Source organism: Notamacropus eugenii, chromosome 4 (assembly GCF_028372415.1).
Source record: "Notamacropus eugenii isolate mMacEug1 chromosome 4, mMacEug1.pri_v2, whole genome shotgun sequence".
In the NCBI taxonomy this organism is placed as follows: domain Eukaryota; kingdom Metazoa; phylum Chordata; class Mammalia; order Diprotodontia; family Macropodidae; genus Notamacropus; species Notamacropus eugenii.
In genome coordinates, this window is record NC_092875.1 from 421,098,817 (window position 1) to 421,111,765 (window position 12,949).

General features: G+C 39.2%; 1 protein-coding gene across 9 annotated transcripts in view; it reads left to right on the forward strand.

The window, feature by feature from the left end:
- The window catches only part of DAB2 (DAB adaptor protein 2), a 65,552-nt gene extending 63,211 nt beyond the window's left edge, over nt 1-2,341 (forward strand). For 8 of the 9 annotated variants that reach the window (XM_072605753.1, XM_072605761.1, XM_072605760.1 and 5 more), the window contains one exon: nt 392-2,341. The gene's annotated coding sequence lies outside the window, so the exon portion shown is untranslated. The remainder of the gene's footprint in view (nt 1-391) is intronic. The other variant, XM_072605759.1, reaches the window with a different exon arrangement.
- The last annotated feature ends 10,608 nt before the right edge of the window (nt 2,342-12,949 follow it).

The following is a 12,949-nucleotide window of genomic DNA, read 5'->3' on the forward strand; positions in this document are numbered from 1 at the left end:
ATATGGAAAATAGCTGCTAATCTGCAAAATAATCAAAGCTGCTGTTCTGCCAGGTTGGGCTTTTTTTGTTACTGTATCTTTTACTTGAAAGTTATATATTATAATGAGATTTATCTTGTACTTCAGCCCAATTAGGGGACCATTTAAGGGATTAAAGAATGAATGTAATTTCCCTGAGAGCAGCACAGTTTACCTTCAGGGAGTGGTCTTCCTCTTGAGGATTGTAGACCATTTCCTACTTGTGGTTTCTTCTTACTTAATGATATCTGAAACTGTTCAATTTTTAATTCCCCAAAAACTACACATTTAGTCCCACTGACAGTGAAACTAATTAGAATTACTTTCAGTGTATGTATAGACTTGTAACTATTTTTCTCCCATTCTTCATTAGGATTTTTGGTGCATTCCCTATCAAGATGAACAAAAACGTTGGCCATATTTGCCAAGGACAAAGCTATTAGTGAGACAACTTCTTGTCTTGCTCCTGCTTCAACATTCATTACTTTTCGCCTTATTCCTTGATGGCTTTTTTTTTTACTTATAGAGATATCTTTTCACTTTTTGCCCAGACATAAAGCTAAGCTTCAAAGCTGTGGCTTGAAATGTAAGATGTAAGAACCTGACCCTCCAAATCTTAAAACAAATGAAGTCAAGAGAATTTCTCCAGTGTGGGGGGATGAGGATGTGAGAATGTGTCTCCTTGTGTTTCCCACCTTTACTTTCCCAAACACTTGGCATCTCACAAAGGATAAATATTAAATAATACCATCTAAACACACACTCCTTCCAGAACTTTTGCTCCACTAAAAAGTTCTGGAATTACCTTCACTTAAAGTTTAGAATTTGCGTGGTTTTCTTCCTCTTTTTTCAAAGGCTTACAAATTCATGGTTGTAAAGGGATTGAGCATTTATTAAAAGATAAGACAAAATTTTGCTTTTTCTTTTCTCTTCCCTTCTCTAGTGATGTGATGAAGTAAACAACAGCAAGTCCTTCAACCTCTCATAGATTTTTGTTATCACATTCCACATTTCCAGACCTCACTTTTCAAAGGATGGGGAACCCTTTTTGAAGTTCACTTTTGGTAAATTCTCCCTGTTCTTACTACAGGATTGACTTTGCTTTTTTTTTTCCTCTGACTCAAAAGATATTACAAATAGTGGATGAGAATGTTGGGAGGAGGGTAGTTTTCTTTTCTCCTCCACCCCCAAAACATTCACAGTATGATCCAATTCCTAAAGTTTCATTTACTTTGACATAAAGCTATCACTTCCCCCTTTGTGGAGCTGGCAAGATTCTGGGGGCTTATGGGCAAATAGTCTCTTTACCAAATCACAGGTCTGATACTGTTTTGCAGCCTTTTGGTTAAAAGAGAGTGTAGCCACTTAATCACAGTCACTCATCTAGTGGGCACATACTTCTTTTCCTTAACTGAATATGAGGCCACCATCTTGAATTCAAGCTCCAGACCATTTGATAACATTTCTTAGTGAGCCTATTAGAAGTCTACTCATCATGGGGGTATTGTACCCTGAAGGTCAGTCCATTTATTCAATGAGGTGATTGACCCAAATCACAAAAACTCTGGAGTTTTTGGTGGTTGCATTGGACCCTTTAAAGTAACTGGGGAACTTTCTTCAAATAACAGGCTAGGGATTGATAAAGACAAAAAAATGGATGGAAGATGTCCAGAACCTGAAATGTCTGAAGATATTGGTTATAACCATGGTCATAGCGACTTTTTTTCTGCTTTTTGAAAAACCAAAAACAAACTTGAACATTTTCCCAGTATATTTTATATCTCTACTTTTAGCACAATTATGAGAGTGAATTTTTGCCAAAATGAGTTTTGTATTACATGTGTGTTATTGTTATTGCTTGTGTTTGACCCTTAACTCTCAGGTTCTTGTGGGTGTTAAACATCCACATTCAATGTTGATTTTGGGTGGAGGAAAAGGATACCTGCCTGCATTTTCAACCAGCTGGTAGATTCACGCACCTCTGTTGATTTAACCCTAAGCCCTAAATAATTGTCTAAGGTAAAGTTAGGGTGACATGTCTAATGATAATAGCTGATCAATGTATAGTCTTAATCTTTCTGTCTGACTTTCTGCTCAACCATTTATAAATATGAACTTGAAATAGTATTTTAATGTCCAAATACTTAAACTTGTGCTAAAACTGGAGACAATTATTTGTAGGTAACTGGGATTTTTGAAAGTAATTTCTTGAAACTGAATTTCAGCCACACATCCTGTACAGATCTATTTTTCTCCTGTGCACTTTTCTGTAATGCGAATAAAACTATGAATTTACTCCATCTCAATAAACTGGAAATGCAGACTCATGTGCATCTTGTCTATTTGTTCTATCTTCCTGAAGTCTGGTTCGGATAACTTGTGAGGAATATTAAGGTGGGGTTGAAAGAAGATAGAAAAAGGTAGGTGAAAATCAGTGGTGCTTTTTTTTTTTTAAACTATCTCATCTTACCCCATTTTCCCCCATTTCGTGACCTTAAATGAGAAGTGAAAGTAGATATTAAAATGAATTCAAATTATGCCCTAAATTCTCCCAGTTAGAATTTGCTGCACTGTGAAGCAGAGGATTGTGTAGAGAGAGTTAACCTCAGAGTCAAAAAGTCCTAGAGTCAGTTTTCACCTCTGACACGATGTCAACCCCTTGGTGCCTTCACACAACTCCATCAAGTTCTAAGTTACTGAACATCTAGACAACTAGGTGGTGTATAGATAGAGTGGTAGACCTGGAGACAGGAAGACCTGAGTTCAGATCCAGCCTCAGACGTTTACTAGCAATGTGACTTTGTGCAATGTACTTTTTTCTTAGCTTCCTAGTTTGTAAAATGGAACAGCTAAATCATACAGTGAATAAAATGCTGGGCCTGAAGTCAGGAAGACTCATCTTCCTGAGTTGAAATCTGGCCTCTGATACTTACTAGTTGTGTGACTGTGAGCAAAATGAGGTGGAGAAGAAAATGGCAAACTACTCTACTATCTTACCAATGTAACTGAACTGAAATGACTGAAAGTGAGGAAAATAATAGCACCTACCTCCCAGAGTTCTTGGTTAAAATGAGATAACATGTACTATGCTTTGTAAACCATAAAATGCTATATACATATTACCTATTATTATCATCAGTTGCTAGTGGTAAAGTTTCCTCTTTAGTGGTAGGGTTTCCAATCCAATCCAATCCAATCTAATACAATCAAAGCATTTTTTTAAAATGCTGAGGACACAAAGAAAAAAAGTGAAAATACTCCATTCCCTTGTAGGACTATACAGTCTATATAGGAGACAACCTATTCTTCAATATATATACAATACAGATATAAGGTGACAGGTGGGGGAGGAGAGAGAGGGTGGCACTAAACAGCTTAAGGGATTTTATAAAAGTTGATGCTCAAGATGAGTACTGAAAGAAATGAGAGATGGAGGAAGGATGTTTTAAGTACGGGGATTAGTTGGTGCAATGGCTTTGTAGGAGAAATCACAAGGCAGCAAAATTTGGCTAGTTAATAAGGCTAGAAAGACAGATTGTGATCAGTTGGTTTTAAATGCCAACTAGAGAAGTTTATATTTGTTCCTGGCAGTTTAAAAAAAAGCCTCTGGATTTGTGGTTGAAAAAATGACATGGTCAAACCTGTGCTTAGGCCTGCACTGGAAAGAGACCTGGGCCAGGGAGACCAATGAGGGACTATTGAGGTAGTCCAGATGATGATTAGTAAGGACAGCCTATATTTGAGTGGTGAGCATGACAGTGGAGAGGAAAGAGAGAGAAGGAGGGAGAAACTAGATTTGGCAGCTGAGTGATTATGTGTGGGTCTGCCTGAACATGGGACTTGTTCCTCTGGAGAGGAGTCTTAGGCAACATGGCAATGAATGGGCAGGAACTGCCTTGGACAATTAATAATAGCTAACATTTAGGGATTGCTAGGTGGTATAGTGGATAAAATATCAGCCCTGGGGTCAGGAGGACCTGAGTTCAAATTCAAGCCTTAGTCACCAGCTCTGTGATCCTGAGTAAGTTACTTAACCCTTGATTGCCTCTTCCCCCCAATAAATATAAGAATAGTAATGCTAACTAACATTGTAAAATACTGACTGGCACTTGGGCCAGGCACTGTGCTAAGTGTTTTGTTGTATTTCAGTCTTGTCTGACCCTTAGTGACCCCATTTGGGGTTTTCTTGGCAGAAATACTGGAGTGGCTTGCCATTTCCTTCTCCAGCTCGTTTTACAGATGAAGAAACTGAGGCAGACAGAATTAAGTGACTTGCCCAGGGTTACACAGGTAGTGTCTGACACTGGATTTGAACTCAGGAAGCTGAATCACTCTTTTCCGCTGTGCCATCTAGCTGCTCTCTATATCAACATGACACCACAATTCTTCAAGAGAGGTTCTATCATTATCCCCATTTTATGGAAGAGGAAACTGAGGTTTCAGTGACTTGTCCAGGCTCAAATAACTTGTAAAAGTCTGAAGCCTCATTTATTGCCAGCACACTATCCACAGCCACACCTAGGTGCTGTAACCTGATTCCTATTAATCTCTCCAATGCTACAGTCTCTGGTTCGTTTCCAGAGCCAAGCAGGAAAAAAAAATGTTTGGGCAAGCTTTGGCTCTCTAGACAAGCGTTAAGGTTGAACTAATTTTATTGCAAGAGCACCATGCAATGAGGCAGACTGGGGAGGAAGGAGAAACTATGTCAAAACAAACTAATCTAAAGTTAAAGTTAATGAAGGGTAGGCATGGCCCACCTCTGGTTACTGCCAGCACTTCCCTCACTTCTCCAGCTTTCCCTTCTCCACCCCCACCCTTCCACTCTGATGTCAGTAGATAAGAATGCAGGAAAAAAGATCACACTTGGAGACTGAATTGCTTCCTAGCACTGCAGAAAGAGCCATACCTGAACTAGGAGATCAGAGAAGTCATTCTCCGTTGTGCAAATTCTCTGCAATATAGAGACGCTTGTTGGGGGAAGGGGGGGGGGGGGGGGGGAAGGGGACAGGGCTCAGTGTGTGAGAAAGGCAACCTCTTTCAACAGGCTGCCTATTCCAGTTTCTTTTCAGGTCTCTCCCCAAGAAAGTTTAGCCTCCCTGCTTTTATCAGTGCTGTAAAGAGCAAGGATTTTTAATGAAGTGGAAACCACCTGCTGCTAGCTAACCCAAGAGTAGAAAGAAATGCTTACTCAAGCAGATTTGCCAAGAGTGGGGGAGGGGGAGAGGAAAATAAGGGCAGGATGACCTTGTCCTTGGCTGGACATTTCACACTGAAAGTTATTTACTTACTAACACCATTCCCATCTGTGCAGATTTTAACAGTGGCCATTTTGTTGGTGACAGGGCTTCCTTTTCGGACAGTAAGAAAATATGACCTTACAAAGCATAAACACATGAGGACCTTTTTAAAACTATATATATATATATAATATATACATACTAGATATAAATCTCAAACTAAAAGTTAGCATAATGGGCAGTGGGGCAATACAAGTTGCTTTCATGATAAATGCAAAATTAAAGCAAGCATTCCCCTTTCCTTCTGTGAATAAGAGCCACAGTTCTGAAAATAGTAATGACCAATAGACCAGAGAAAGAAATTAAAGGCATAAGTAAATACGGGGACGGGGAGTGGGGAGATGATACTATCATTATTTGCTGCTGACATAGTTTACCTAGAAAATCTGAAAAAAACATATACTAATTGAGACAATAGCTTCAATAAAGTGGCAGAATACAAAATAAACACACAAAAACCAATACCATTTCTATGAAACAATAACAAAATTCAGGAGGAAAAAAATCGAAAGGGAAGCAAGCTCATTCAAAACTACAACAAAATGTATAAAGTATCTGGGAATGGCACACAAGATAAAAAGACACTTAAAGTTATAAAGAATGACCTAACTGGAGTGCTCATTGTAGGTCTATGCCAATATAATAAAAGTGATACTATTCAAATTAATTTATAGATTTAAAGATAAATCTATCAAACTACCAAGGGAATACCTGTTAGAGCTGCAAGATAATACAATTAATTTAGAACAAAAAAATCTAAAATTTCAAGAGAAAATAATGGGAGGGGTAATAAAGAGGGGGAAAGTGCTTCCAATACCTGTAATTGTAAGTCTTTAATCACTAAAAGTATTTGATACTGGCTACAAAATAAAAAAAGTGGATCAGTGGAATAGACTAGATAAGAAAGAATCGGAAACAATTGAATTCAATAATCTAGGGCTCAATAAATCTGAGTATATAAATTACTTGAAGAATGATCCTCAATTTGATCAAAGTTACTGGGAAAGCTGAAAAACAATTTAGCAGAAATAAGATTTAAGCAGACACCTTGCACTATATTACACAATAAACTTCAAAAGGATATGACCTGAATAGCAAAATTAGAAGAGAAATAGATCAGGTATCATTCAGAGTAATAATTAGGGAAAAATTATTAACCTAACAAGGGATAGCGGTGATCACCAAACATAAAATAACGTTACCTGAAGTGGAAAGGCTTTTACACAAACTAAATCAATGCCACTAGAATGAGAAGGGAAGTGAACAATGGGGGCGGGGTGGGGAGTGGTAGGGATTTTCATCACATAACTTATAAGGATCTGATAAATAAGATTTATAAGAGACTAATACAAATATATGAAACTAAAAGTCATTTCCACAATGGATAAATGGACAAAGAATACAAACAATTCTTCGGACAATTGTGAACTATTAGCAACTATAAGAAATATCCCTCCAAATCAATAATAGGAGAAATATATGTTAAAAAAAAATCAAATCTCTGAAGTTTCACCTGTGAAGTTTTAAAGTACTATATCATGGCTTGGACAATCAACCACAAATAACATTGTCCTGTCTTACTTTCGTTGTTATTCAGTCCTTTCGGTTACATCTGACTCTTCATGACCCATTTGGGGTTTTCCTTGGCAGAAATGTTGGATGCTTTGCCATTTCCCTCTCCAGCTCATTTTAGAGATGAGGAACCTGAGGCAAAAAGGGTTACAAGACTTGCCCAGGGTCACACAGCTAATACTCATCTGAGGCCAGATTTGAACTCAGAAAGAAGAGTCTTCATGACCTAAGGCACTTCTGCCACCACCTCCTGCCTTCCTCTAGTACTAACAATCCCTTTAATACGATCCCAGCTCTGCCACTTTTGACCTGTGTGACTTTGGGTGACTAATTACACTTCTTTTGGTTTATTTCCTCATCTTTAAAATGAAGGAGTTGGCCTAGAAATATTCCCTATAGCTCTAAATCTATGATCCATCTGGCTATTATGAGACAGCTAGGTAGTTCAGTAGATAGAGCAGTGGACCTAGAATTCAAATCCAGCCTCAAGAACTTGCTAGTTGTGTGATCCTGGGCAAATCACTTAACCTCTGTCTGCCTCAGGTGCCTCATCTGTAAAATGGAGATGATAATAGCACCTCACTTTCAGGGTTGTGAGGATAAAATAGAATCACATTTGTAAAGTGCTTCAAGTGCTATATAAGTGCTAGTTATTAATATTATTATTTATTTTGCTTTATACCATGTTTTCATAGACCTAGTTGATTCCATTAAGTATGTTACACCTCTACTTGCAAACTTTCTCCCCCCAAAAAAAAACCCCAAAACTGATTTTGTTTCCAATTCTTTTTCTTTATAGGGAAGAGGAAATACGCTCCAAACTAAATTGGTCCTTAAATAATCCAGTGGTCACATAAGTTCTATTCCTAGAAATAAGCCATTAACAACCGGGCACAATGCAAAATCAACTTGGTGAAATAAGATCTTTCTCCTTTTTCCTACCCCATTCTCGTCCCCCTCTTCCCTCCCCCCCCCCCCACCCTAGGCCTCTGATTAATATTTAAGCTATGATTATTTGAAGAGATTGCTAAATAATGAAATATCTGTGTTTCTTGCTGGGAAGTGCTTATGTAACATTATCCTTTTACTTAAAAGAAAAAAAACACTTTGTTTGAATGTTGGAAATGTGCTGGGTTAGTCTGGGAAACTCGGGATTAGGTGCCCTGGCAGCTCCTTTTAACATGGTAGTCATTGGCATGCTACTGATGGACAAGCTCCAGCAATTTGTCATCTTACCTAATCAGTTACTGAAGCTCCTCCTAGCTTCTTGTTTTTCTGAAGAGCTCTAAGGTCTTCATTACTGGTCACATGCCACATGCTAGGTAGAAGACTGAAAATGTGCCCTGCAGGCCTTTGTCATCCACTGGGGCCAAGAGGGGGATCCAGAGTTGAAGGACAATGTTTCTACATGGCCAGGGGCCAAGTAGTCAGCTGCCAAGCACTAACTAGTTATGCTTTGGCTCTGATGGGCCAACTGTTGTCTTAGCTTGCTGGGGCCCAGGCTTCTTATACTACTTAGGCCCTGCTCCATAGCAGCTCCATCACTAACATCCCTGTCCCCCGCCCCCTTGCAGATCTTTTTTATGTATTTTCTTTCTTCCTTAGAAGGAAAGTTCCTTGAAGGTAGGCATTGGTTTGTTTGCTTGCATATCTTTGTGTGGCTGAGAACAGTGCCTGACAAATAATAAGCTATAATAAATCTTTTTATTCCTCTATCTACCAGGGATAAAAACAGTTGACTAGGGTATAGAATGATCTGCCCAAGGCCAAACATCTGGTTAGTGGCAAAGCTGGGATTTAAACCTGACTCTTCTAATTCCACATCCAATGTTCTGTCTACAATAGCACATAGCCTTCTTTTAGAGGTGTTGGAACTGAGAGTCAGAGAGGTAAAATCCAATCCAATCCAATAAACATTTATTAAGCACCTACTAGGCATCACACATTGTCCTAAATGCTGGAGATACAATTAATAAAAAGAAAGACAGCCCCTATCCTCAAAGAATTTACAGTCTAAAAGAAGAGACCATACACTAAGAAGGCAGGAAAGAAAGGGAAAGGGAAAGGGAAGGGAAAAGGGAGGGGAAAGGAAAGGGGAAAGGGAAAGGAGGGCATCTTGTTTTGTGCAGCTGAGATCCTGAACAGCAACAGATGAAGAGTGGAGGGAGGAAGGCTTCCTCTGTAGAAGGTAAAATGAATTGCTTGGAATCATAAGTCCAGGGCAGACTCAGAACAACACCAAGTTATGTGAAGGGCTATCATCTAGAAGAGATATTAACCTTGTTCCATTTGACCCCAGAGATCAGAAAGAGGAACAGTGGGTGAAAATTGCAGAGAGGCAGCTGGGTGACACAGTGAATAGAGCACCAGCCCTGGAGTCAGGAGGATCTGAGTTCAAATCTAGCCTCAGACACTTGACACTTACTGTGTGACCTTGCACAAATCACTTAACCCCAATTGCCTTGCCTTCCTTCCTCCAAAAAAAATTGCAGAGACAGGCACATTAAGATTTGAAGACAAAACTTCCTCGTGGTTAAGGCTGTCCCAAAGTAGAATGGATGATCCCAAAAGGTAGAAGGTGAGTTTTCCCTTCCCTGAAGATCTTCAAACAAAAACCAAATGATTATTTGTTAAAGATATTGTAGCAGGCACATTTTTTCAGTTATGAACTAAAGTAAATGACCTCTGGGGTCCCTTTAAACTCTGGGATTCTTTAGTAACCACCACATCATTAGGAAGCATATTGAGGAATTGGGGTGCTTAAGAGAGGAACCAAGCTACAGAAACCTGGGGGAAGGGTAGTCTGATTGAATGCTCCACATGGGACCAGCAGAAACTACAATAATGTCAGTGGCAACAAAGGCAAATAGTGGAATTGACTGAAGGATCAAAAGTATGTGAACTTCCTCCCCTCTACCGGGGAGGAAGCAGACACCAACCCCCCAACCCCATCCCAACATGCAGCACTCCAGGCCAAAGCCACATCAGTGCCATGCTAGCTATGGTTCTGGTACTCACCTGTCCTATTCAGTCTTTACTGGGCAATTTTCCTTTTTGGATTGGTATTTAGATTGGTTAATTTGAAGCTTTTTGTTTATTAGTGTCATGATAAAAATAATGAATTCTCAGGGCAGCAAGTCACCCTTCCTATTTGATTCACTATCTCACTCACCATAGTGGTTATTCTAAACCATTTATTTCATTGATACACAAACTCCATGGCTTTCTTCTCACACCCCACTGCCATACTCTCAACTGAAGACCTTCTATCTCACATGAAAAAGTGACTCTTCTCCTTGTCAAAGCCCACTACTTTACATGCATCCATTATTTCATCCCATCTTGTCTTTTCCCGCAGAATGTCTTCTTTATCATTCCCACCCTCTCATAAATCTTTAGTCCCTCCTTATCTAATTGCCTATCTGCCAACATGCCGATATATTTTCTACCATTAAAAAAATCATCACTTCCTTTGATCATCTCAGCTAACTATTATCCTGTATTTCTTCTCTCTTTCATGGATAAATTCTTTGAGAAATCTCTGCTTTTGGAGCCTCTACTTCCTCTCTTCTAAATACTTTTGTGGTATGCTTCTAACCACATAATTCAACTTAAACTACCCTCTCTATTATTATCAATGATTTCTTAATTGCCAAACTTAATATTACCTTTTTTCAGTCTTCATCCTTCTTAATTTCTCTGTCACCTTCTCCTGAATACTCTCTTCTCAGCACTGCTTGCTCCTGGTTGTCCTCCTACCTCACTACTCCTTCTCGATCTCTTTCATTGGTTCTCTCTAATCAGGTAATACCCTCTAACTGTGGATGTCCCCCCAAGGACCTCTCTTGAGATCCTCTTTTCCTCTCCCTCTATACTATTTGGCTTGGTGAACTCCTCAGTTCCTGTGGGTTCAATAATCATCTTTATGCAGATGATTTTCAGGTCAATTTGTCCAGCTCTAACCTTTTTCCTTACATCCAGTCTCCCATCAAACTCTGCCTATTGGACATTTCAGATGGATAGATGTCTTATAGACTCAACAAGTCCAAAACAGAACTTGTTATGTTTCCTGCCAACTCCCCTTTTTTTAAACTTTCTTATTACTGCCAAAAGGTACCTCCTAGTCACCCATGCTCACAACCTTGGTGTCATATTCAACTTGCTTTGGTCCCACATATCCAATCCGTTTCCAAGTCTCAAAGTTTCTCCCTTTACAATATCTCTCAAATACATCCCTTCTTTCCACTCACATAGCTGCTATCCTGGTTCAAGTCTTCATCACTTCATGCCTGGACTATTGAAATAACCTGCAGCTTGGTCTCTCTGCCTTGAGTCTTTTCCCATTCAAGTCTACCCTCCAAATAACTGCCAAAGTGATCTTCCTAAATGCCAGATCTAATCATGTCAACCCAATAAATTCCATTCCCCTCCACACACACTCCCTTATCACTTCTAGGATCAAATACCAAAAAATTCACATTTAACGTCCTTCATATTCAGGGAAGAGAGTCCCTATTTCCCTTTCTAGTCTTCTTACATTTTACCTTCCTGCCTGTATTCTACAATCCAGCAACACTCAGGCCTGGAATGAAATTATCACCTCCATTTCATGACCTGCCTGGCGGTTCCCCATCTTTCTTCAAGACTCAGCTTGAATCTTACTTTATGCAAGAGGTTTTTGATAGCTCCTCCCTATACTCCACCCAGCCCCTACTGCTAATTCCTTTGACATTCCCTCTAATTTATGAGACAGACAGACGGAGATCTTGAATGTATAATCTTCTGTATATTGTCTCCCCCATTAGAATGTGAGCTCCCTGAGGGAAAAGAACGTGTTTTTGTCTTTCTTTGTATCCTCAATACTTAGCACAGTGCCTGGAATGTAATAAGGGCCTTATAAATGTGTGTTAGTCAATGGATCCATTCATACTTTATAAAAATCCAAACTTTAATAATTACTTTCTTCCAATAGAAAGCCATGGTCTATGGAGAAGAGAACAGTGGATTGGAAATCAATAGACATAACTGGGTTTAGTTTTCCATTCTGCCACAATTTAATTCTGTGCTTTTAGGCAGTTTCCTTTAGCCTGAGGGTTTTCATTTTTGAAATGAGAGAGCAGAAAACATGAGAAGTCAGTGCGGAATAGTGGAAAGAGTGTTGGAGACAGAGGATCTGGGTTCATATCCACCCCCTCCTGCCGCTTACTACTTCTGGGACTTTGGACAAGTCACTTGGCATCTCCGGGCCTCAGTCCTTCATCTGTAAAATGTAAAATGAGAAGGTTAGACTAGATGACCTAGTCTAGCTCTATGTGTATGATTCCTAGGTGATTTTGCTGTTATAAAATTCTATAATTCTATCTGTAATCCCAGAAGGTCTTTGTAGGAGCCATACTGTCATACAGGGCAAGGTTCCCATGCCTGGATTCTAATAGATCATGATGCCTAATGGATCATGTACCATTTCCTGGTGGGTTCATCCAGACCTTAGTTCAGAACAGATCATAGGCTCATAGATTCATAGGTATAGAACCAGAAGGGATCTCAGATGCCAAAAAGTCTAACCCCTTCATTTTACAGATGAGGAACCTAACATTCAGGGAAGTTAGGAGATTCATTCAATATCTTTCAGACAGTAAGCATCATTGTGTATGTATGTATGTATGTGTGTGTGTGTGTTTGTGTGTGCGCATGCATGCGCATGTATGTTACCTTGGAAAAGTCTGGAAAAGCAAAAAGTAGCACACAGACCATCCTCATCATCCTTAATGTTACTGTATGCTTATCCTGCCATTAACTTGCTGTAGGACTTCTAACTTATACCAAAGCAGCGAATCATAGTTAAATTCCCAAGTGTATTTCGAAACAGCTCCTCATTCAAATTAACTCAGCCAAGAAAAAACTATAAACTTCCCTAAATATATTGGATGAGTCAAAGTCTTTCCAAAGACGAAAGCTCCTTACAAGCTCTGCTCACACCTACTTATAATTAAGTCTAATTAGTGTAAAATACCCTCAGACTTTGTATAAAAGACTTTGCCTTTTTATATACACTCTCAGAA